The sequence below is a fragment of the Bubalus kerabau genome, chromosome 22, assembly GCF_029407905.1.
Source record: "Bubalus kerabau isolate K-KA32 ecotype Philippines breed swamp buffalo chromosome 22, PCC_UOA_SB_1v2, whole genome shotgun sequence".
In the NCBI taxonomy this organism is placed as follows: domain Eukaryota; kingdom Metazoa; phylum Chordata; class Mammalia; order Artiodactyla; family Bovidae; genus Bubalus; species Bubalus kerabau.
Genome location: NC_073645.1, coordinates 40,972,031 through 40,996,927, shown reverse-complemented (window position 1 = coordinate 40,996,927; position 24,897 = coordinate 40,972,031). Strand labels below are relative to the sequence as shown.

General features: G+C 43.9%; 1 long non-coding RNA gene across 2 annotated transcripts; it reads left to right on the top strand.

The window, feature by feature from the left end:
- Window positions 1-5,295: 5,295 nt before the first annotated feature.
- LOC129637041 (uncharacterized) lies at window positions 5,296-21,989 on the top strand. Of its 2 annotated transcripts, none has more exons than XR_008707313.1 (3): window positions 5,296-5,364; window positions 18,341-18,535; window positions 21,392-21,989. It is a non-coding gene; the product is annotated as an uncharacterized LOC129637041 (long non-coding RNA). The 2 variants fall into 2 exon arrangements; XR_008707314.1 differs by having other exon boundaries at window positions 18,341-18,568.
- The last annotated feature ends 2,908 nt before the right edge of the window (window positions 21,990-24,897 follow it).

Genomic DNA, 24,897 nt, shown 5'->3' with positions numbered 1-24,897 from the left:
TATGGGATCTGAATTATATCTTAATCAAGTAGTTATTACTAATAAAAAACTCTCCAAGTGTTGTCTCCCAAGTGTCTCAAGGCAGAGAGAGCTCAGGAGAACTCAGGCATACATGGATTTCATAGCATTTGCTTATTAGAGGGAGAAATGGCCAATTAATTAAATTTATATAAATAATTTATGTTGATCATGAAAAATTAAAAGCAGCCATAATCTTGACACTTAGAAATAATCATTGTTGTTAACACTTTCAGGTTTATCCTTGAGGATTTCTTTCTATGCATATTTAAGGTACATGGCGATGCTGCATTTTGCTACCTGCACTCTTTCGGAATTTGCTTTTCTCACTAAGCAACACATTATCACAGGGCCCCTCAAAGTGTGATGTCTGGGCCATCAGCATTAACCTCACCTGGGCACTCAGAAAGCAAACCCGAGGGCCCCATCGCAGGCTCACAGAATGAGAGACTGGGGGCAGGGCTATCCATCTTGTTTTAAGACGCCCTCCTGCTCACCCTGATGCATACTCCAGTTTGAGACCCCCTGCCCTACCGTGACTGTGAAAAGAAAGATGGTGAAGTCGCTCAGTCGTGTGCATGTAAATACACGTGGCTGTCTGCCATAACTTTTAGTGACTAATAGTCCAGTCTTTGGCTACTGTAAGTAATGCTACAAAGATCATCCTTGTACTATCCTTGTGCAATACTTATTTCCTCCCATATACTCCCAGAAATGTATTTACTCAGTCTAAGGTTTAGGATACCTACTCCCAAACTGTACCCCAAAAGACCTTCTTAATTTATGTTCCTACCTACAATGTATGAGAATGTCGATATATTGTCTTACATTTTTGACAACTCTGGCTATATGTTTTTTGAAATAAATAATAACACAGTAAGTAAAAAAGGTAGACCCTTGGGTTTTAGCTTATGTTTTCTTTGACTACTGGTGATATTGAACATTTGTATGTGGCTATTGACTATTTCTATTTCTTCATTTGTGAATATCTTGTTTATGTCCTTTATCCAAATTTTTATTTGACTTTTTTATACATACATTTCTGGTGAAACTTAATATATCTTTACTTAGTGAGAATACTAATCTCTGAATAGCACATTTATTGAAAATATATCACCTGGTTTTTTTCCTTATAACTTTTTCTTTTGCCATTTAGAATAAGTTTTACATTTTAATGTCATAAAGTTTTATTTTGGTGCTATTCTTTCAAAGGAATTTCTCATCAAGCTTTATAAAAATATGTTAGCAAAATATCTTTTCTGCAGGTACTTTTATATTAAATTGCATAATCGATGTGGAATTTATGTTGCTGTGAATTGTCCTTTTTTCCCAAATGATTACCCCATAGATCCTATATTGAATAGTTCTAATTTCATGCTTAGTCTGAAATTCTAACTTATTTATGTATAAATTTTTAAAAATGTGTTTGGGTCTGCTTCTGAATTTCCTAGTCTACTTAATTAATCTGTTTCTTTTGGAGTCAGTTTTCATTATCAGAATTTTAATACGCTGTAAATGCTCTTGCATTAGTCTTTTTCATTTTCTGTCTTTCTTTTTCTGGTCCTTCTCACACACCACAGTCTTCAAGTAACCTTTGTTTTGACTTGAATTATATTAAATTCAGCATTATTTGTCAGTATCAATATTTTAAAATATTAAATCTTTCCATCATGAAAGTCGGTATGTTTTCTACGATCATTCAGATATCCTTGTGTATTCCTGAGTAGAGGTTTATGCTTATCATACAGGTTGCAAACATTTTTTGATAAGCTTCTTTTAGGCATTACATTTTTATGACTGTCCTTAAGTGTGGCTCTTCTAAGTGGTTATAGACACGTTATTGTTTCCATAAACCAAGTTTATAACTACTGACCTCATTGAAGCCTTTTATTAGTTCTTTTTTTTCCTGTTTTCCATTTTTTAAAAAAATTTATTTATTTTAATTAGAGGCTAATTACTTTACAATATTGTATTGGTTTTGCCATACATCAACATGAATCCTCCACGGGTGTACACGTGTTCTCAATCCTGAACCCCATTCCCACCTCCCTCCCCATACCATCCCTCTGGGTCATCCCAGTGCACCAGCCCCAAGCATCCTGTATCCTGCATCAAACCTGGATTGGCAATTCGTTTCTTATATGATATTATACATGTTTCAATGCCATTCTCCCAAATCATCCCCCCCTCCCTCTCCCACAGAGTCCAATATGTCCTCTGGGGTTTTCCAAGTAGATGATGAAAATTTATGTCTTCAGTTTTCAGCTGTTATTCCTGCTGTCTCATGTTCTTTTCTATTAGTTGGTGCTTCTAGAACAATGTTAAACTGTCATAATGACTAGGTATCTTTGTTTTGTTCCTTCCTTTGAATGGCGGTGTCTTCCTTTCAAAGTTAATCATGATGCTGGCTATTAGTTTGAAAAAAACAAATTATAGATATATAATGTATATGTATATATACATTATGTATGTATATATACATACATAAATGTATATGTATATATACTTTCCAGGTGGCTCAGAGGTTAAGAATCTGCCTGCTGATGTAGGAGACTCAAGAGATGCAGGTTTGATCCCTGGGTTGGGAAGATCCCCTGGAGGAGGAAATGGCAACCCACTCCTGTATTCTTGCCTGGAAAAAAAAAAAACAACAAAAACCATGAACAGAGGGCCTGGTGGGCTGCAGTCCATGAGGTCACAAAGAACTGGACATGACTGATCAACTGAGTACATACATGTACACACACACACACACGCACACACCCATCCATCCATCATCATATCTGCTACTAGCTTACGTTTTTGGTTGACTAAGAGTTTATTTTGGAAAAACATTAAAATGTAACTCACATTACATTTTATCAAAAGTCCTTCAGGATCTACTGAGGTGATAATCTGTTTTGTTTTCATCGCCTTATTTAGCACATTTTCAGGTCAACATTTATTTAGTGTCTACTGTGCTACTGGTCATTTGTTTCCTGCTCTTAGCAAATCAGAAACTGCCAAAGAGAAATCAGGTCGACTGTCCAGGAAATGCTGAAGGACCCCATGAAACACGAATCTCCTTGGCTCTCATTCTGGCCACTCACTGGTGTAATTTGGAGAATCTCTTTAAAAAAAAAAAAAAAAAAAAAAAACTATGTCCAAGACCATTAAATCAGGATGTGTGTTTTGAGGTGAGGTCTAAATTAGGCATGTGATTGATAAACCCTGCAGTTAAGATGACTGTGCAATTTAACGAATAGTGTCCTCGGCCTCCCTGCAGTGAATGCTATTAGCTAGTTGTTTTGCAAAACTGGGATGGCTAAAATCTGCTCAGTGATATTAGCTATCATTATTACAATTAGACTAGACTATCCATCTGAAACTTCCAGTTTTATAGGTAAAATATGGCTAATTATCAGTAATTTCACGTGATCCAACCTAACATTATTATTAATAATGACCATTTAAAGAATTGATGCTTTTGAATTGTGCTGGGAAAGACTCATGTGAGTCCCTTAGACAAGCAAGGAGCTCAAACCAGTCCATCCTAAAGGAATCCAACCCTGAATATTCATTGGAAGGACTGATGCTGAAGCTGAAGCTCCAATACTTTGGCCACCTGATGCAAACAGCTGACTCATTGGAAAAGACGCTGATGCTGGGAAAGATTGAGGGCAAGAGGAGAAGGGAACAACAGAGGGTGAGATGGTTGGATGGCATCACCAACTCAATGGACATGAGTTTGAACAAACTCAGGGAGATGGTGAAGGACAGGGAAGCCTGTTGTGCTGCAGTTCATGCTGTCACAGAGTTGGAGATGACTTAGTAACTGAACAGCAACAATAATCTATTATATACCAGCAACAGTAGTAGTCTTTTCTACAGGTCATGTTATTCCATTTCCATAACAACTCCATGAAGTAGGAACTATCATTCCAATCTACAGATGAGACAGCAAACTCAGGGAAGTTAAGGAAGTCAGTAAAGTCATACAGCTAGTAAGTAGTAGAGCCCAGAGGCAGACTTAGATATGTCTGACTCCAAATCTTATGTTTTTTTTTTTTTGATAAAGGACAGCCTTGGGTCTGCTTCACTCATTGGTTTTTACTAGTAGGAAACTGACCCAGGAAGGGGAGTGAAGTTTGCTAGGTGCTCATTTTAGGGTTCAGTCCCAGGTTGGAGAGGGGGTGTACACACTCCCTTCTCACTGATTTTAATTTCACAGTTTCCACTCTATAGAGCGGGGTTGTCAAAATGTGGTCTGCAGACCAGCAGGGCCAACTGGGAACTTAGACATGTTTGTCCTCCCCCAACCCCATACTCACTGAATCAGAGACTCTAGGGGGTCCAGCAATCTTGGTTTAAGCAGCCCTCCAGATAATCAGAATGCAGGTTCACATTTGTAAACCACTGCCCTCCATAACAATTGTGGTTATTTAGTTGCCAACTCTGGAGAAGACAATGGCACCCCACTCTGGTACTCTTGCCTGGAAAATACCATGGATGGAGGAGCCTGGTGGGCTGCAGTCCATGGGGTCGCTAAGTGTTGGACATGACTGAGCGACTTCACTTTCACTTTTCACTTTCATGCATTGGAGAAGGAAATGGCAACCCACTCCAGGACTCTTGCCTGGAGAATCCCAGGGACGGGAGAGCCTGGTGGGTTGCTGTCTATGGGGTCGCACAGAGTCGGACACGACTGAAGTGAGTTAGCAGTAGCAGTAGCAGTCGCCAAGTCATGACCAACTATTTTGCAACGCCATGGACTGTGGCCCACCAGGCTCCTCTATCTGTGAGATTTCCCAGGCAAGAATACTGGAGTTGGTTGCCATTCCTTCTCTAGGGGATCTTCCCCACCCAGGGATTGACTCTTGTGTCTCCTGCATTGGCAGGTGGATTCTTTACCACTGAGCCATCCGGGAAGCCCTGTGTAAGAGAAATGACTGCTAACTTGGGTGAGCGCTCGATCTGCACCAGATATGACCTCGGGTCCTTACAAGGCAGGGTTTTTTTTTGTGTGGGTGTATGTGGTAAATCACTTCAATCGTATCAGACTCTTTGTGACCCGATGTGAGCCTGCCAGGCTCCTCTGTCCATGGGATTCTCCAGGCAAGAATACTGGAGTGGGTTGCCATGCCCTCTTCTGGGAGATCTGCCTGACCCAGGGATCAAACCTATGTCTTCTGCGGCTCCTGCATTGCAGGCAGATTCTTTTCACCTGAGCCACCAGGAAAGCCCCAGGGATTTACAATCATCCTGATCCTTATTTGCACAGAAGCAGCATTGGAGCCTGACAGAAGGTGAATGCATTGTCTGAGGGAGCAACTGGTGGGGTCTGGGTTTGAACTTGGCTCTGAAGGGGTAAGTTGAAGGCCTCAACCACTATGCTAAACCACCTTCTGTCCAGAAAGTCTGGGACATTTCATTCTCCATGGAGAGTCTCCAGTAAAGGCTGGAGGGAAAGCGACAATACCAGATCAGAGCTTTGGAGAAGAAGCCACTCATCTACCACGGGCATCCTTAAGATGGGGAAGAAAGGGAGCCATGGTTTTAGAATGAAAGTTTCTATTTAGGAGGCTGGGGCACTCCAGATAAGCGGCCCTTTTTTCTTTCCCACAGGCTAGATGCCTTACTTCAGGCACTTTTCAGTGATTGCATTTTGTCTGCGGAATGCAGCACTGTGAGTTGGGGGCTTTGTATATTGAAGGTCTTACTGGGGATTATCACGAAGCGAGAATAATGGTGATATTGTTTGCAGAGCCAAGGTGGAAAATCAGACCAGGGTGGAGGATTTATTTTTCTACCATGATGGGGGGTGGGGCGGGGAGGCGCTCTTCAAAAGTTCACTGACTGCGGCGCTGAAGTCTGTCCATTTGGAAGCAGTCCTGGATGGCATGGGCAGATTCCCGGCTAATACTGTGTACGCCCTTCTATCGCCAAGCATCCAATTCCCAGCGAATTTTGCAATATAGTGACAGTAATGGAAAGCAAAATGATCTCTAAATAATGGTTTAAGATGGCTACTTGATAAAGGGCACTGCAATAATTATGATCAATGGAGCATGGATTCAATATATATTGCCCATTTAGATGCACCAGATTAGCTTAACAGCTTTCTTTAATGTTCTGAGTATTGTGTGTGTGTGTGTGTGTGTGTGTGTGTGTGTGTGTAAGAGAAGGGAGACGAGAAGCAGAGGGAGGGAAAGAAGAGGCAGCCTGCAAGCTGCTGGGAGCATTACTGGGCTCCATCATGATCAATGTGGTCGAGGTGACTCAGTGCTGAGAGAGGAAATTGAGATTCCGGGGCTTTGTGATCCATCACCAAGAGACTGCGCATAAGGGTCCGGGTCCTGTGTTTCAGACAGGGGCTTTGTGGAAGGAGGAAGAAACAGGGGAAAGGGCAGAGGAGGGAGACACCTGATATGAGTTTAGTCATTTTGCAGCGGGCACTTTCTGGATGACGGTTTGGTGTAATCATGCAAATGAGGCAGGCAGGCAGCTGGCCAAAGGAATCCCTCAGCATCCCTGAACGCAAGCGCCGTAAGCTAAGTGAGCTGGACAGGACTCATTTTTTTGGAAAGCCGGGCTAGCCATGGAAATGTGTTTTACCAGGAGGGGGGGAAATGATTTACTTGACGTTGGTCCTAATCCTCCCCTCCCCAGTCACCCCTCCTGCCTCCCCACCCTCCGGAAGGAAATTTTCCATGACAGCCTGTCTAGAAATCTGGGTCTGTTCCCTACCTTTTATGTTGCTGGGTTGATCCCAGGTAACACACAGGGTCTGTGATCAGCGTGTAATGATGAGGGCAGTGTGCCATATGGACTGAAATTCCTTGGATAATGAGGATGAAATGATTGCAGTCTTAGTCCTGACTTGCTTTGATTTGTCAGTTAAAATAAAGGCCCCCGTCTCCACCCTTTCATGAAAGGGCGTTGGGAGGAAGTGTCGCTGTTCACAGGAGGAGAAGCCAGTCCCCTAAACCCGATCATCTCCGCTGATGTCCCTGCTGATTGGGAGTGGGTGAGGGGCTAATTGTCTCCATGGTTTTCGGCCTGGAAAGGCAGCTGGCGTGTAGATGACAATAGTGGCAGCCAAAGAATCTGACTGCCAGTGCAGGAGATGCAAGACACGCAGTTTTGATCCATGCGTCGGGAAGATCCTCCGGAGGAGGAAACGGCAACCCATGTCCAGTATTCTTGCCTGCAAAATTCTATGGACAGAGGAGCCTGGTGGCCTGCAGTCCATGGGGCCACAAAGAGTCAGACATGACTGAGGGTGTGCATGTATGTGCACCCGCACACACACACACACACACACACACACACACACACACTGTTTACTGAGCATTTACTCTGTGCTGGGTGCGAAGAGCTGACTCATTTGAAAAGACCCTGACCCTGGGAAGGATTGAAGGCAGGAGGAGAAGGGGACGACAGAGGATGAGATGGCTGGATGGCATCACTGACTCAATGGACGTGAGTTTGAGTAAACTCCTGGAGTTGGTGATGGACAGGGAGCCCTGGCGTGCTTCAGTCCATGGGGTCACTAAGAGTCGGACACGACTGAGCGACTGAACTGAACTGAATTGGGTGCTTTGCTGCGGTGCTTCTGAAACTTTGCCAACTTGTATCACCCAGGGAGCTCATTAAAATGCAGATTTTTACATAAACATTTTGTTTAATATAATTACAAAATATAGTAAAAGTAATTCTTTATATAAAATTATCTATACATATACTTTTTTACTTTGAAAATTGATTATAATTCCAATGAAAAAGATAGATTATTGAAGAACGTAAATTGATACAGAGCAGATTCTGATACAGTAGGTCCGAGGTGGAGCCTGAAGGTCCACATTTCTAGTAGGATCTGAGATGTGCCTGGGATACTGGTTGACATGCCACACTTTTGAATAACCTCATTGGATTTTCCCATGAGCCCTATGAAGCGGTTGCTGAGGAATCCCGCTTGGCAGAGGAAGAAACAAATTGACATTTCAGAGGTCAAGGGTCCTGCAGAATATGGCACAGCTCTTCCAGGACAAGTCTGAGATTCAAAACTGTGCATTCGATCCTTCCTACCTTCCCTCCCCTCTGCAGCAGCCTCTGGAGATACAGTTAGTGTGGCAGGGTGGGAAGATGGGAGCCGCCCGGATTCCTGAGTGGGTAGAGAGTCGTCTGGCAGAGCCATCCGACTCAGAGGGCATGAGTAAGAAACACACTTAGTGGTGTCAATCCACTGAGATGCCAAGGCTCCGTTGCAGCAGCCAGCGCTGGTTCATTATCCTGACAAGCACCATCAGGCTCTTAACCACTCACAGTGCCTTTCACAATTCCCATTTTCCCTGGGTCACCAAGCATCCAGATCTGTCCAGAGCATCACACTGTGAACCAACCACCAATTGTGATCATGAAGAAAATGGGTGGAAGGGAGGCCCTGCACAGAGTCCTGGGGGTGGGGGAAGCTGACGGCTGAGTTACTTTTGAGCTTTCAGAGTAGTTAATGCCAGGGCTGGGCTGCAGGGCGTCACTCAGAGCTCATCAACACCTCGGACCAATTTTCAAATGCTCTAGACTTGATTAAACCCTGGGCACAGTTTGCCAAGTGCTTCCTCCCCCACCTTAATTGTTTAGATTGTGTAGAATTTGAGTAAAATTTAATCCAGATGTTTCTGATTCGCTTAAGTTTAAATCACCAGAAAATGCTCTTAGGTTGCTATTTGATGTTGAAGAGGTTTTTCAAGCATTTTCCCCCTTCTTAATAGAAGAGGTCACATTTGGGTAGGGGTAAAGCCGTCCCATGCACCCTGAGGTTTCATCTGATTTGATTTGAAAACCCGTTCTTGTGAAATCTGAGTCAGAACTCAATTTTACTTTGACCTCCCCTTTAAATCCCTACCATGAGCATCTGAGAAAGAGAGAGAGAGCTGGAGTAATTTGCATGCAGCCGATATCAGGGATTCTTGTTTGAAAAAAATGTTACCCCTGGCCCTGGCTTCTCCAGCCTCATGACCTGATTGGAGCTGGCAAGTGGCCACTCCCTTCCTGAACTATAGGAGAAGCCACTGGGCCAGGTAAGCACACCCATTTCATAGTACTTTACTACCTGGGCACTTGCTAAGCTGAAGTCAGTCAGTCTGAGAGTTGATAGATGAGAGCTTATGCAAGGTCATCAACCATAGTCTAGGGCTGCTGCTAAGTTGCTTCAGTCGTGTCTGACTCTGTGCGACCCCATAGATGGCAGCCCACCAGGCTCCCCTGTCCCTGGGATTCTCCAGGCAAGAACACTGGAGTGGGTTGCCATTTTCTTATCCAATGCATGAAAGTGAAAAGTGAAAGTGAAGTCGCTCAGTCGTGTCTGACTCTTAGTGATCCCATGTACTGCGGCCTACCAGGCTCCTCCGTCCATGGGATTTTCCAGGCAAGAGTACTGCTGCTAAGTCACTTCAGTCGTGTCCGACTCTGTTCGACCCCATAGACGGCAGCCCACCAGGCTCCCCTGTCCCTGGGGTTCTCCAGGCAAGAACACTGGAGTGGGTTGCCATTTCCTTCTCCAATGCATGAAAGTGAAAAGTGAAAGTGAAGCCGCTCAGTCATGTCCAACTCTTAGCGACCCCATGGGCTGCAGCCTACCAGGCTCCTCTGTCCATGGGATTTTCCAGGCAAGAGTACTGGAGTGGGGTGCCATTTACAGGGGTTCTCAAAATGTGGTCCCTGAGGAGCAGCAGCAGCAGCATCATGGCAACCTGTTCATTTTTCTTTTAGTCACTCAGTTGTGTCTGGCTGTTTGTGGCCCCATGGAGTTTAACCTGACAGGTTCCTCTGTCCATGGAATTTCCCAGGCAAGAATACTGGAGTGGGTAGCCATTTCCTACTCCAGGGGGTCTTCCCCACCCAGGGATTGAACCCAGGTCTCCCGTATTGCAGGCAGATTCTTGACTGAACTTGTTAGAAATGTGCATTTATGAACCGAGTCCTAGACATACCAAACTAGAAACTCCTGAGTGGGGGTGTCCAGCAGCTGTGTTTGATGATGCCTTCCAGGGGATTCCGATGTACCCTGAAATTTGAGAACCTCTAGTCTAGGCCCGCGGTAACACTCATTATCTTACTCTTAGGACTTTGTAGGGATTAATAAGATAACATGGTCATATGACTCAAGACCCTCAGACCCAGGCTATATTTACCCAGGGCTCTAAGAGTGATCTTTGTGACTGAGTTGAAAGGCCAAAGAAATCAGAAAACCACTTAACTTTTTCCTGCTCAGAATTAGTTTTTTTTTAAAACAGTGTCTTCATTGACTGTTGTTTTGGGGGCAGTGCAGACACAGCCAAAGGGCCTGTTTTAACAGCAGCACCCCCCAAGTAGGAATCCTTCTGCATACCACTGTCAGTTTCTGGAGCTTAAAAAATGCAATTGCCTGAACCTGCAGACTTTTAGGATGTGCGTTCTGAGGGCGCTCTGGAGTTGGCAGATTGATACGGTAGGATCTTCCTCCCACCCTGAGTTCTTTCACCCAGGCTTACATTTGTCAAATGTAGCCCAATTTCTGCTATATTCTGGTTCTGTCCTGGCTGGTCTTGAGGATTCCCACCAGAGGTCAAACTCTTAACCACTGTGCTTAACCAAAAGGTTCCTTGATGAAAGGTTGACTAGAACAAGTAGACACAGCCCTCTAAGGAGCATTTCCCAGCAAGAGTGGGAGTGAAAGGCATCCTGGGGAGGGTGGAGGAGTGGTCCTTCAGGACTGCCTGGAGAAGGTGATCCCTGGGTCTTAGAGGGAAAGATGCTCTGGGAAGGTGGGCAAGGTGCGGGGAGAGGCCTGGAATCAGAAGGGCAACTGTAAGCATTTCAGAATGTCTGGGGCATGGGGGGCCCAAGGGATCAGTGGAGCTGGAGATGCTGGGGCCAGTTTATGAATCGTCTCCTGTGATATAGTAAGTTCCTCCTGTTTCTTGGAATCCTGTTTAAACCTATCTTTTTTAAAAAATTAAAAAATATATATATATTTATTTTTGGTTGTGCAGAGTCTTTGTTGCTACAGCAAACACACTGCTCTCTGGTTTCAGTGTGCTCCTTTCTCACTGTGGTGGCTTCTCTTGTGGAGCACAGGCTCCGGGGCTCGTGGGCATCAGTAATTGTGGCACATGAGCTCAGTCGCCCCGAGATACGTGGGATATTAGACCAGGTACCAAACTGGTGTCCATTGCTTTGCAAAGCAGATTCTTAACCTGGAAGGGAAGCCCCCTTTTTAGATTTTTTGATGTAGACCATTTTAAAACTCTCTATTGAATTTGTTACAGCACTGCTTCTGTTCTATGTTTCGGTTTTTTGGCCATGAGGCATGTGGAATCTTAGCTCCCTGACCAGGGATTGAACCTGCACCCCCTGCATTGGAAGGTGAAGTCTTAACCACTGGACCACCAGGGAAGTCCCTGTTTAAATGTCTTGCAAAGAGCATCCATGGTGCCTGCATCACCTGTCCTTCATCTCTCTTGGGCTCTCCCAGCACTCTTGGTACATGGAAAGGCAGTGAGATGTGGTGGAAAGGAACAAGGTTCAGAGTCAGAGACTCGAAGCCAAGAGGTGTCCTGGACACATCACCCACTGTGGTGTCGGGGTGCTGCCGCCGCCGCCGTCACCCTATTTAGTCACCCACAGGTTTGAGGCCCAAATCTTTTGCTTAGCATCTGATACACTTGTGCTTATTTCCTGCTGGCATCACCATTCACCGGCAGATTGACTGTTCCTCTCTACTTCTGCGTTCATTTCCACCCTTCTCCCTGTTCATGTGACCCCTGCTGCCCATCCTGGAACATGTCACATCCATGAATCTTCTTATTGTTCAGCTGCTAAGTCATGTCCAACTCTTTGCGACCCCATGGACTGCAGCTCGCCAGGCACCTTTGTCCTTCATTATCTCCCGGAGTTTACTCTAACTCATGTCTATTGAGTTGGTGATGCCAGCCAACCATCTCATTCTCTGTTGTCCCCTTCTCTTTTGCCCTCAATCTTTCCCAGCATCAGGGTCTTTCCCAATGAGTCAGCTCTTCACATCAGGTGGCCAAAGTATTGGAGCTTCAGCTTCAGCATCAGTCCTTCCAATGTGTATTCAGGATTGGTTTCCTTTAGGAAGGACTGGTTTTATCTCCTTGCAGTCCAAGGGATGCTCAAGAGTTTTCTCCAGCACCACAGTTCAAAAGCATCAATTCTTCAGTGCTCATCCTTTATAGTCCAACTCTCACATCTGTACATGACTACTGGAAAAAAACATGAAAAGAAAGTGAAGTCGGTCAGTCGTGTCCAACTCTTTGCGACCCATATGGACTGTACCTACCAGGCTCCTCAGTCCATGGAAATTTTCCAGACCAGGGATCAAACCCGGGTCTCCTGCATTGCAGGCAGACGCTTTATTGTCTGAGCCACCAGGGAAGCCCACCAGGGAAAAACCATAGCTTTGATTATACGGATCTTTGTTGGCAAAGTGATGTCTTTGCTTTTTAAAACACTGTCTAGGTTTGTTACAGCTTTTCTTCTAAGGAATAATTGTCTTTTAACTTTGTGGCTGCAGTCAGCAGCCACAGTGATTTCGGAGCATAAGAAAATAAAATCTGCCACTGTTTCTACTTCTTCCCCTTCTATTTGCCAAGAAGTGATGGGACTGAATGCCATGATCTTAGTTTTTTGGATGTTGAGTTTTAAGCCAGCTTTTTCACTCTCTTCTTTCATCCTCATCAAGAGGCTCTTTAGTTCCTCTTTATTTTCTGCTGTTAGAGTGCTGTCATCTGCATATCTGAGGTCATTGATATTTCTCCCAGCAATCTTGATTCCAGCTTGTGAGTCCAGCCCAGCATTTCACATGATGTACTCTGCATGCACGTTAAATGAGGGTGACAATATACAGCCTTGACATACTCCTTTCCCAATTTGGAACCAGTCTGTTGTTCCATGTGTGGTTCTAACTATTGCTTCTTGACCTGAATACAAGTTTCTCAGGAGGCAGGTAAGGTGGTCTGATATTCCCATCTCTTTAAGAATTTTCAACAGTTTGTTGTGATCCACACAGTCAAAGGGTTTAGCATAGTCAATGAAGCAAGAATAGATGTTTTTCTGGAACTCTCTTCCTTCCTTCTTCTATTATCCAAGAGATGTTGGCAGTGTGATCTCTGGTTCCTCTGCCTTTTCTAAATCCAGCTTGTACATTTGGAGGTTCTTAAACCACCTCAGTCCATGGCAGCCAGCCATCTCATGATCTTTCAGAACTTCCTATCTGTCCCTTAACCATCTGGGATTTCAGGTCTTATGTATATTTGGATCTTATTGGCTTATATATTTTTCTGCTGCTTGAGAGAAGTGTCCTTCCCATAGACTGTAAGGAAGGTGTGTGCCCTGCATGAACACTCAAATCCATGCCTGGTAGCCTGAGACGGTGAGTGTCCTGCTGCAGCTTTGGCAAGGGTTATACAAAGGGTTCAGTTTTATTTTTCTCAGGGACGATAAATTACCAATCATTGGGGTGCAGTAACCATATGAACCATAAACCATTAGGACTTAAGTTTTGTTGTTGTTGTTGGTATAGTAGAGAGGGGTTTGTGTGATCAGAATGTAAATCTGATCACGATTCCTCTGATTAAAACATCGGTATCTCCACATTCCTCCAGGATGAAATTCAAACGCCTTCTTATGGCTTCAAGTCCTGCACACAGTCTGGGCTCATCAACCCTCTAACTTCCCCTCCAGTCCTTGGCCCTCGTGATCCATGCTCCTACCATCCTTAAGGGCTCCTAGGGACCCAGGATGGGCATTTTCTCTCACCACTGCTCCTTCGAGCAAGGTCTTCTCTTCAACTTTCAGCTTCTGCCCTCTCCTTGGTCACTTGGTTACTCTTACTCCATAACTCAGAAGCTTATGCCTCACTTCCAGCAGGAAGTGGTTCCCCGATCCTCTTCATCTGAGTTCAGTCCCTCTGATGGGGTCTTACATGGTCCTCCCTTCTCATTGCACCCATCCCCTTTTTATTCACCTTGTCCTAAACCTCCCTAGATGATACATTCCTGAGGGCAGGGACTGATTCTAGCTCGTGGTGGATGGGTTGGAGTCTCTTAATGTCGGGTTCTACCAAGGAGCAATGAATGAATGGATACTTAGCTCAAAGTGTGGGAGCGAGGGTTGCAGGGCAGAACAGGGTTCATTATGCAGCACTTGTTAAGTCAGATCCCTGCTGGAGACGGTCAGCGGCTTTGGGGCCAGAGCCGGGAGTGCCATATGTGTACCCGTCATAAAAACATTGTTTACTAAGGTTTCCAGCAAATCCTCTTAAATGACTCCATTTCTCCGCCTTGATTGACATATGTTGCTTTTCTTGAAGACGTGTTATGACAATTTCACGTTTCAAGTGCTGCAAGAATGTGCCTAGGTTGAAACTTTCTGCTCTTTGCCAGGATGTCAAGTTTTACTCCTGGATGCTTTTTTTTCCCCCAGCCGGCTTTTCTGTACCTGATAATGGAGAGTTAGCTGTGCATGGTGAGCATCACCATTATAATACAGGTGATCGTTACCTGAAGCCCACGGAATGACTCCTAGCTGAAAAGAAGAAGCGATTTGGAGGGGGTGATAATGCATGGCATGCTAAAGAACTGCATTGTTCCCACTCCTACTTAGGAGTGGAAGAATTACAATAAAGAAGCGGAACCACACCATTCTTTCTTTCAAAGTGCCTCTCAACAGTCCTAATATTAGCTGTGGTCTCTGAACTTTTAATGACACTGAGAAAGGGCTTTCTGCAAATGTTTGCAAAGCACATGGATACAAAAATTCCCAAAGAATTTGCTGCAAAATTAACCTGCCAGCCGAACATTTGCCAAAGATACTAATTAGTCACTTTGACAACAACACTCTCTGGCCACGAAATGGGCTGAGGATTTTTGAGATGATAGAAGGGGTGATATACAAATATTTTGGGTGAGACGTAATCAGTTAATTGGTTTATTAAATTATAAAACCATTGTTTGTCCGAAACAGCAATAAAACTAACTAAATGAATAGTCACCTCTTTGAAGACTTCTTACGTTAATTATGTTTATGCATCAGTCGCAGCCGCTGTATTAGACAAAGGGCTCTTTATCTGAACATGCCATAGCTACAATGTATTGTGGTTCAGAGGATGGCCTCGACTCTATGTCTACATAATTACAGAAATCTTATCCCTTTTGTGTTTGCACATCATTTTCGGTTTTTTGGAATAGTTAAACTCCATTTTACTTTTTAATAACATTTTAGAAATCATTGTGATTCAGGTAAACAGAATTTGATTGCTTTGATGGATTGAAAATGGTTAGCTCAGCCCGAGTTTATTTGATTTGTTTCTTTAGGGATTACAAAGAATAGGATTTTATCTCCAGACTGACAAAAGAGACAAACTCTGCATTTTTGCCTGTGGAGTGGCAGAGTTGCTGAGCCACACAGCTCCTCCACCAGGGAGAAGCATTAGGCAGGAGCTGGGATTTTATCCACCATCTGAGTTTTCATTCCCTCAGATGGTGGTGGTGGTGGTAGGGCAGGAAGGAAGGGGAGGCATGTCTTATTCTTATTTTACTTAGAATTCTTAAGTGAGAGGAAACCTGGGTGGTGGCCTGGCACTAAATACAGCAAATCCCATGGAGGTAACCTGGTGATTCGTCCCTGTCCTTCTCAGCCACAGTCAACTTAGGCATAGGCCTCTCTGCTAATTGAACGCTTTTTCAAAGGCAATGTGCCAACTACTTGCCGGGTTCACCTTGAGACCCTTCCCTGGGGATTTCCCGCAAGATATTCCAATCAAAGACCCCGGCAGATTGTGTGGTGTTTCTGACACTGCTCTTCATTTTATCCGGTGTGACCTGACATTTGTACGGCAGAAAGAGACCAGGAAGACATCAGGGACAACGCAGAGAAAAGTGACCATGTGTTGCAAGATTACAACACAGTCCTCTTGCTCGGGAGGGTTAATTAAGACCCCTTAATTCCTGGTTCTTCAGAAGATCATGAGCCTTCTTAGTTTGCCCAAACTTCTTTAAGCTCTGACTTCTTGGGGGGCACAGGGTTGTGGAGCCATGTGGCTAGCCAGCTTTGAGTTGTTGGGTTTCAACTGTTGTTTAATTGCTAAGTTGTGTCTAACTCTCGTGACCTCAAGGACTGTAGCCCTCCAGGCTCCTCTGGCCATGGGATTTCTCAGGCAGGAATACTGGAGTGGGTTGTCATTTCCTCCTCCAGAGGATCTTCCTGACCCAGAGATCGAACCTGTGTTTCTTGTGTCTCTTGCTTTGGCAGGTGGATTCTTTACCACTGAGCTGCCAGGGTAAACCCACCATGTGTAGTAACGAAGTGCAGGGAGAAAAAGGAGTAGTGATTTATAGAAAACCTGGATTCAGACTCCAATCCTGTCTCATCACCTGTGGACCTTAGACAGATTTCCAAACCTCATTCACCTTGGTCTTCCCGGGGCGGGGTCAGTGGAAGGAGTGCATTAGTCCACATGAGCCCCTGGCACAGGGCTGGGTGTGGAGCAGATGTCCAGAGAAAGCTTGTTGATGTTCCACATTGGCTATGGAAAACATGGCTCTCACCATGAGGCACTTGCTTTGTGGTTGAGAAGGCCATACACAGATGAAGACCAAGTATTTTAAGCACACTGGCATCTTTTTGCCCTAAGAGTCCCTAATGAGGGATAGCGTTTTAAAACAACAAGTATAGAGTTACAGGAAACCTTGTTACATCGTGATGGGGTCTTTTGATTGTGACTGAAACAGGCCAATTTGATACAGATTCCATGCTATGAACAATCACAAACGTTCAGCAAATAACCACATGCAAATACCTACCAGGTCAAATCTCATTACAACAAATCTAGCTGTTAAAAAGCAAAGAGCAACCGCTGAAAAACTGTCTTTAATGGCACTAAAGGGTTCCTAGTCCTATTTGCTGGTTAATTGATTTAAGAAAGGAACTGATGCAATAAAAATAATAGCTTGGGTAATGCTTTGAAATTTTATACAATGCCATTTGGTTTTAATAAAAACTTAATCCTGGAAATATGCAGAGTAAACTCATCATCAGAATTAGGAGATATTAATCAGAGAAGGCTCTCAGGTGGAGGTGTCATTTTTCGTTGTTTGCTTTTTGTTTTTGTTTGCTTTTGGAAAGGTGAGGAAAGATGAGATTGAGAAATTTCTCTTACAAAAGGCAGGGATAATCAAAATCATGGTGAAAAGAGAGGTCAGCAATCTGACAGGGCAAGAGAAAGGCTGGCTGAGGGTTAAAAAAATGACTCCCATGCCAAGGACTCTAAGAGATGGGGTGAGTTTGGGGGCTGAAAATAAGAATGGTATTGGAGGAAAGTCAGGATTTACTGAACACTCAAGAAACTGGCCGCTCAAATGATTTTTCACTGCCTTGAAAGCTTTTAATATACCACAGGTCCCCAACTCTCCCGGATAAAATGATTTCTTTTAGCATCACTTGCAAGGAGTTGAAACTGTCTTGCAGATATTGGCACATGGAATCATTCTCTTTCTCTTACTGTTTGCGTCAGATGCGTCTGCCTTGGGGTTGAGGCTATACATGTGGGTAAGTCCATGTTGGCATGGATGCAGTCTTCCTTCTCTAATCTCCTTCTCTCCACTGGGAGTTCTTTGGGAACATCACCAAGCAGCAGGACCCTTGGGGCAGGCAGGACTGGGCAGGGGAATTGAGGAAATGGGGTGGGGCTTGGGGTGGGGATGGACCACATCAAGGGGCACTGGGATCGGCAGCAGAGCTTTCCAGCCTCCATGGCCACAAAGGGCATTCCTGGATGTGCCCCCAGGTGATAACATGACAATCCTGAGTTCTGAGGAACTGCACTGTAAGACTGGGAATTGTGCTAGAAGCCAAAGAGAGCCCGCAGACAAAGATCAGATGGGTTGGAACTCCAGGCAGGCCGACTGGTAAGGTCAAGGCCAGCAGGGGTCTGCACTGAAGGTGACTGGTGTCATAGACGTGAAGCTGTACCACCTTGTGCCACCTCGAAGATGGATTTGCTGCCCAGCCACAGGGAGCAGGGTCAGAAGACAGCTTCCACCCATGAGCGTGTTCAGGGTCACCCAAGACAATGTCTTGCCTGGGGTCCCACCCTTCCTTGGGGAAGCTCACATCCAATAACTGGATCATCCAGGCAGGGATATAATGGCCTGGCCATTTTGCCATAATACAGGCAATTCTACAGGTCGGTGTTCCTTCCAGAGCTTCTGCCATCTTGGTGGAATTTTAGGACTGCATGACACTCTTCCTCCCTTCCTAATTCCTTCCCTTCCTTTCACAGCTATGGAACCCAACAAACATCTTGCAACCCAAACTCCATCACACATCAGCTTCCAGAAAACTCAACCCATCCCAGGAGGGGAGGACTGTGACCCTGCCAAGAGGGAGAGCAAGAGAACTTTGCAGATAACAAGTGCTCACATTTTGGTGGCAGAGAATTAAGGAGTCCACAGGCATCCACTGGCCAGGAGAACAGGTGAAATTCTGGAGCCTCAGGAAGACAAGACAGGTGTGGGCAACCAGATGGGGCAATGATCCTGATACAACACCACTAGGTGCCCCAACCTGCTCCCTGGGGCAGGATGTCAGGTCTGGTGTGGGCAGCTGAAGCCAATAGCTGAGAGGGTAGGTGAATAGTCTCCTCTGACGAAAAAGAGGGATGCGTGAAGAGATGAAAGTGCAGAAGCTAAGTTTCACTGATGTCTTGAGTAAGCCAAAGCATCTCCTGGCAGGTGTCACATATCTATGTGCTTGCATGTATGATTGGAGTATAAACCCATGAACAAGTCACGGGTGAAGAGTGCCTGCAGTCTGACCAGCGAGCAGCTGAGGTTGGCACAGCCTAGGTTCTTGGCGATTGTGCATACCGGTTGCTGTGGAAGAAGTGGGTTTGTTTTTGCAGTGCCCGGTCTTATCTGTGGTTCTGAATACCTTTCAGTATTCAGGCCTCTGGTATGGAAAGCAATGGCTGACAGGCACATTTCCAGCCAATTTACCTGTGTGTAAAATTATGTAACTTGGTACTGATTTCTTTGCTTTTCAAACATTCTTCTCTTTAGAGTTGACATGCAGTGTAAAATGCTGCATTCTTTTCATCAGTCTGCTCTTGCAATCCACTTCACCAACTGTCTCAGAAATGTTTTTCAGAGACGATGGATGACCAGTGGTACAGAAGGGTGTCTTTGTAAAGGGACGGGTACCTTGAGCATACACCCTCCACTGGGATAACCTTGTGTCTGAACCTTGCTGGAGGGGAAGATACACATTGAGGTTTTGAGGAAGAAAAATGACTTCTCTTCAAGGACAAAGTTCTGGAATTTATATATCGTAGCACCCAAGGCAATCACAGCTGATGATTAATTCCTAATGAAAGCTAAACTTAGAGCAATTTTCCTTGATGGTTCCATTTCTCATTTGCCTTTACTGTAATTTTAAAGGGATATAGCACTTGGGAAGCCTGGAGAGGGTGTTTCATGTAAAAAATTGTAAGATTCAATTTATTCCCCAGATGAAACTTTCTGGTGATGCGAGGTAGAAAGGTCCTCTAATTTTCATTTCATATGTAAATATGTTTGTGATTGATAGAGGGGGAATTCTTTACAGAGTGTGAAGTATGGTTCATTATGCTATTTGTATATAGCTTTCAGATTCTGAGAAGTCTTTGAATTACGTACAGCACACGCTGCCGTACGTCAATGTAGCAAATTGACTCTGCAAGAGTCTCAGCTCACAGCAGATAGTGTGACCTAAAGAGTTTTACTTGCTTTCCTTGCACTGACCTGCGTCTTAACTGGTTAAGTAGTCGATGATGGGAAACCTCATTCTCCATTTTAAACAAGGTCGTTTTCTGACTTCAGTCTTACTTCTTTGAATTTCTGGCCCATCCTCCCTCAGAGTTCAATCCTATGGGCAGGTGCCAGCCCGACAACTTCATGAGGCACATTTCTTAGTGCCCCTTGGGCCAGGTCAGAGACTGAGCACGGAACCAAGGCAGATGCCTTGTGTCTTTCCTTGATGGGTAATGGGATGCCTCACAGACTTATTCCAGGTGTCATACTGAGGAGCAGAATCTAATTCTTTGGTTTGTCATCGAATGGGTGGTAAAACTGTTCATGTAGCTCTGCTTATTTCCCTGATGGGATGCTCTGACTGCCCTAAGAATATATCATCAATCTCTTTCTTGATACCTGTCTTCTGAGCCAGCAAAGAGAATTTCTGCTTAGTCAGAAATGATGACTCCCCATTGTAGAGTCCTGATGATGGAAACAATAGCAGCATTTATTGAGCATCTACTATGTGCAAAAAACTTTATAGGTCTGTCATTTTATTTCCCCAATAATGTTAAGGACAGGGACATGACTATCCCCACTGACAATGGAGGGAACTGGGGTCTAGAGAGATTATGCGATTGTTGGAGGACACAAAGCAATAGAGTCCCCAGGTTTGCCTGACCCTAAAATCCATGCTTGTAATCACCATTGCTGAGCTCTGTCAAAAGTATGATGGGACCTCTGGGGTACCGGGGGGTGGGGTGGGAGGTGGTTTACTGCACAATCATGTCCCATCAGTCTCCCTACTGCCAACTCCTGGTGCATATGTGCAAAAATTCATTAGACCCAGAAGAGCTTAGCTGAACAGAATATGTGTCACTAGCCTGATTAGCTATTGCTTAGATATTATATATGTAAATTATACACTTACCAGATATTCACCAATTATTAGTCAATGTCAATTAGATATTAATTGGGCATTTATAATTAATTAGTGAATATTAAATAGCAATTGTGTCTGTTTCAACTTCCACCAGCAAGATAGAGAATCTATACCTTCTCCACATCCTTGTCTACATCTGGATCTGGTATTGCCTGCTTAAAAAAAAATGTTCAGTATGATGGGTAGTGAAATTCCATCTCACAGAATTTTGATTTGCGTTTCCTTCATTACTGATGGGTTGTGTTCTGTATTGGCCATTTGGGTTTCTTCTTCTATGAATTGCCAGTTCACATATTTTTTTTTCTATTAGATATTTATCTGTTAAGAATTGATTTACAGGAATTCTTCTTATAGCCTGGATACTAAGATTTCATTGATCATATTGTGTGTGCTGCAAATATTTTCTTCTAATCTTCTCTGTTAGCTTTAAGGTGATTTTTGCAAAAGTTTTATACAGTATAATTGTATGCATTAATCTTTGTTTTTGTTTTGCTAGGTACTTTTGCATATCACATAGATATTCTATGTTTTTTTCTAAAGTTTATTTATTTATTTTTTGTTTATTTTCACACCAAGGCATATAGTACATCTGAAATGTATTATTTTTCTTTGTTTTGAGGTATTATCTGACTCGATGGACGTGAGTCTGAGTGAACTCTGGGAGTTGGTGATGGACAGGGAGGCCTGGTGTGCTGCGATTCATGGGGTCGCAAAGAGTCGGACACGACTGAGCGACTGATCTGATCTGATCTAATGTGATTATCTAAATTTATTTTGTAAAAAAGAATAACCAGTTTTCCCAGTAGCCTTTATTATGATTGCATCCTTTCTACTCTGATTTATAATACTCTTCTCCCCTATATCAAGTTTCTATGTGTTTGTAGGTTTGCTTCTGAACTTTGTCTAACCTTGTGCCGATATTGATATATTAGTATATCTTGATAAAAAGCAAGTCATTATTCTTTATTCTTCTTCAAATGGCTTATTGTTATTCTTAGTCATATGGATTTTAGCCTAGGCGTGCCAATTATCTACTAAAAAATTAACTTATTATCTGACTAACTAAATGCGCTGATCTTTGGGGTATTCAAGGATTTGATTATACAGTGTGCTGGCTTTCATTCTCCAGGTGAATTCATTCATTAAAAAAAAAAAATTCATCTGCAACTCACCTGAACTAGCTTTAAACCTGAATGTTGAGACACATTTTTAAATCCCCAGTCTGTGTTTAATTAAATAAAAGTCAGGATTTCAGCCAATTTAATTAGAAAACTGAATCTGAGGTCTACAGGTCAGAATATAGCAGCTTTGGGACACGGTAATTGTAGATAAGAATTACATAAAATCATCTAAAAAAGGAAGAAAGTCATTGCTGCTTACAATGTATCCTTTCGGTTGCATTTCATAAAACCAGCCACCAGAGGGCAGAATGAGCATGAGAGTCCAGCTCATTACCTCTGGAAAAAGAAGATAAATGCGTCATTAGTTCCCACTAGGACTATGGCATGTTCAGTTTGTCCAGAGGTTAGAACGTTCATTGAGGGGGAGATCTTTTCCAACTGCTATTCAAGATGATGTGTGCTGCTGTCTTATATCAGTTGAAGCATTTTTTTTCCCCAGCATGTTAAAAAAAATTCACTTCCTAATTGTTGAAATCAAACCTTTGACTTCTGTCACAAGGAAATACTGTTTAATGAAATTTAAAAGGAAAAACCTCACTCCAACCACTTATCATAATCTCAAGCACCCTAATGCAATGTCAAGTGACCCACCAAATGAAATGTTTCCAATGGGGCTATTTTCTAGCTGACCGCATTATTTTGTTCCTATTGATAAAGGGTCTCGTTTATTTAAATTGAAAGGTGATGGGTGTATATTTCACAGTCTGGGCACTTTTTGGTGGTAACCAGTCCACCTTTGCTTGTATTGCCAACACAAATAGCATGCTTTTCTAGAGTACTGATTTTTCATAAATAGAATAACACATGGTATAATTCTCTTTGCCAAAGGAAATAAGCCAAGAAACGAACGTACTTTTTCCATCCAGGCTACACAGAAGGAAAAAGGCTCTGAGCCTTCAGTAGGGCATACCTTCAGTTCAGCATGGCTTGCTGAATGCCTGTTAAGTGTTCTTCTTTATTTGAGATATCATGGGGGCCCCCGTCTTGCCTTTAACTAAATGAATCTCATTTGGGAGTGATGTCTTCAAATTGGGGATAGTCATTCAAACATCTAGAAGATAGGATCATTTAATGAAGAAAAAATGATGTTTAACATGGATCTTGAATTTGACTAAATACATGGTCGCTAAGAGGATTCTGATGACTGTGATCGTTATTTGGTTCAAAACTTCTTATTGGCGCTCCAAGAAATTATTCCCGATTTGTGTTTAGGGCAAACCCTAGCTGGAACCTCAGCTCTGATGTTCCCTCCTCTGGAATGCTTCCCCAGGGAGCGGCAGCTCTTCTTTCCTTAGGTTTCCCTTGCCCTTCCTTACCGCTGGTCAAGCCAACACTGGTTTGCATATTTATGTTCCTGTTAGAACACAAAGCCATGGAGAACAGAGACCACGGGTTGCTGGTCATCTTTGGGTCCCAATTACCAGCACGGGTTTGCATATACAACATAAACCGATCAATATTTGCTGAACGAAAGGGAAGGTCACTCCTGTCTCCCCAGCCCTGGTGCAACATGTTCAGGAGGCACCGCCAGCTTTCGCTTGACCGTCATGGCGAAACCCAGCGTGCCGCTCTGATGCTGGGGCTTCAGCCACAGGGCTCAGCTCTGAACTGACGTCCTGGTTGTGCGTGTTCTCCGGAGTCCCACGCTATCTGAAAGCTGATTTACGCCAGCTTAAATCCAAAGCTTTTGACACTTCAAAAAGTTGAATCTTTCATTCAACATAATAAATGACTTTCCTGTGCCCAGGAGTTTAAGGTTTATGGCCTGGGAAGGTGAGGAAGGGTAATGAAAAGAACATAGCCCTTCTGGATCTGGTAATAAACACTCAGATATTCTCTGCATAAGTGAAGAAAAATGAACAAATGATTCATAGGGTTGGAAATATTGAATATACTAAGAATAATGCATGTTGTAGTGTTTACCATGGGCTTCCCGGGTGGCGCTAGTGCTAAGAACCTGCTTGACAATGCAGGAGACATGAGAGACATGGGTTTGATCCCTGGGTGGGGAAGATTCCCCAGGAGGAGGACACGGCAACCCATTCCAGTATTCTTGCCTGGAGAATCTCGTGGACAAAGGAGCCTGGTGGGCTATGGTCCATAGGGTCGAGAAGAGTTGGACACGACTGAAGCGACTGAGCACGCTCACATGCGAGTGTTTAATGTATGCTGGGATCTATGCAAGTGGTTGCTTTCAAGTTTTATCTTGTTTAATCTTCAAAGGTCTTGAAGTGAGTGCTCTTAGCTCCATTTTATAGATAAGAAAACTGAAGCTCAGAGCGGGTAAGTCTCTCACTGCCACACAGCTAGTGAATCCAAACCAAGATTTGAACCCAGGCGTTTTGACTCCAGAACCTGTGCTTTTAACCCCTGCGGGTACAGCAGAATTCCTGGCATGTGGAACACATTAGATCAATAGCAGATGAACTCCCCTCTCCTGATCTTGCTGCGCTGTCTCCTAAGGCTTTCAACAAAACTATTACGGAGTAATGAAGGTCTGAAGAATGTTATGTATATTTCTCTTCAACTCCTGGCCCTTCTGATCTTTCTCTAGTAAGGAAATGTCTGGAAGTCACTGTGTGTTCAGTGAAGACAGGACCCCAGGTCTCCGAGGCAGTGGGCCTCCTGAAGCTGAGCTGTTGTTGTTCAGTGGCTAAGTCGTGCCTGACTCTTGGTGACTCCATGGACTGCAGCACACCAGGCTTCCCGGTCCTTCACCATCTCCTGGAATTTGCTCAAACTCAAGTCCACGGAGTTGATGCTGCTGACGATCTTATCTTCTGTCACCCTCTTTTCCTGCCCTCAATCTTTCCCAGCCTCAGGGTCTTTTCTAATGTAGCTGGGATAAGACCCCAAAGCCTGTGAGTCTGTTAAGGAGAGAACCATGGTTCAGCCATCACAGTCCCAGTCCTCTTTTTTTCCAATAGCATCAGAATCACCTTTA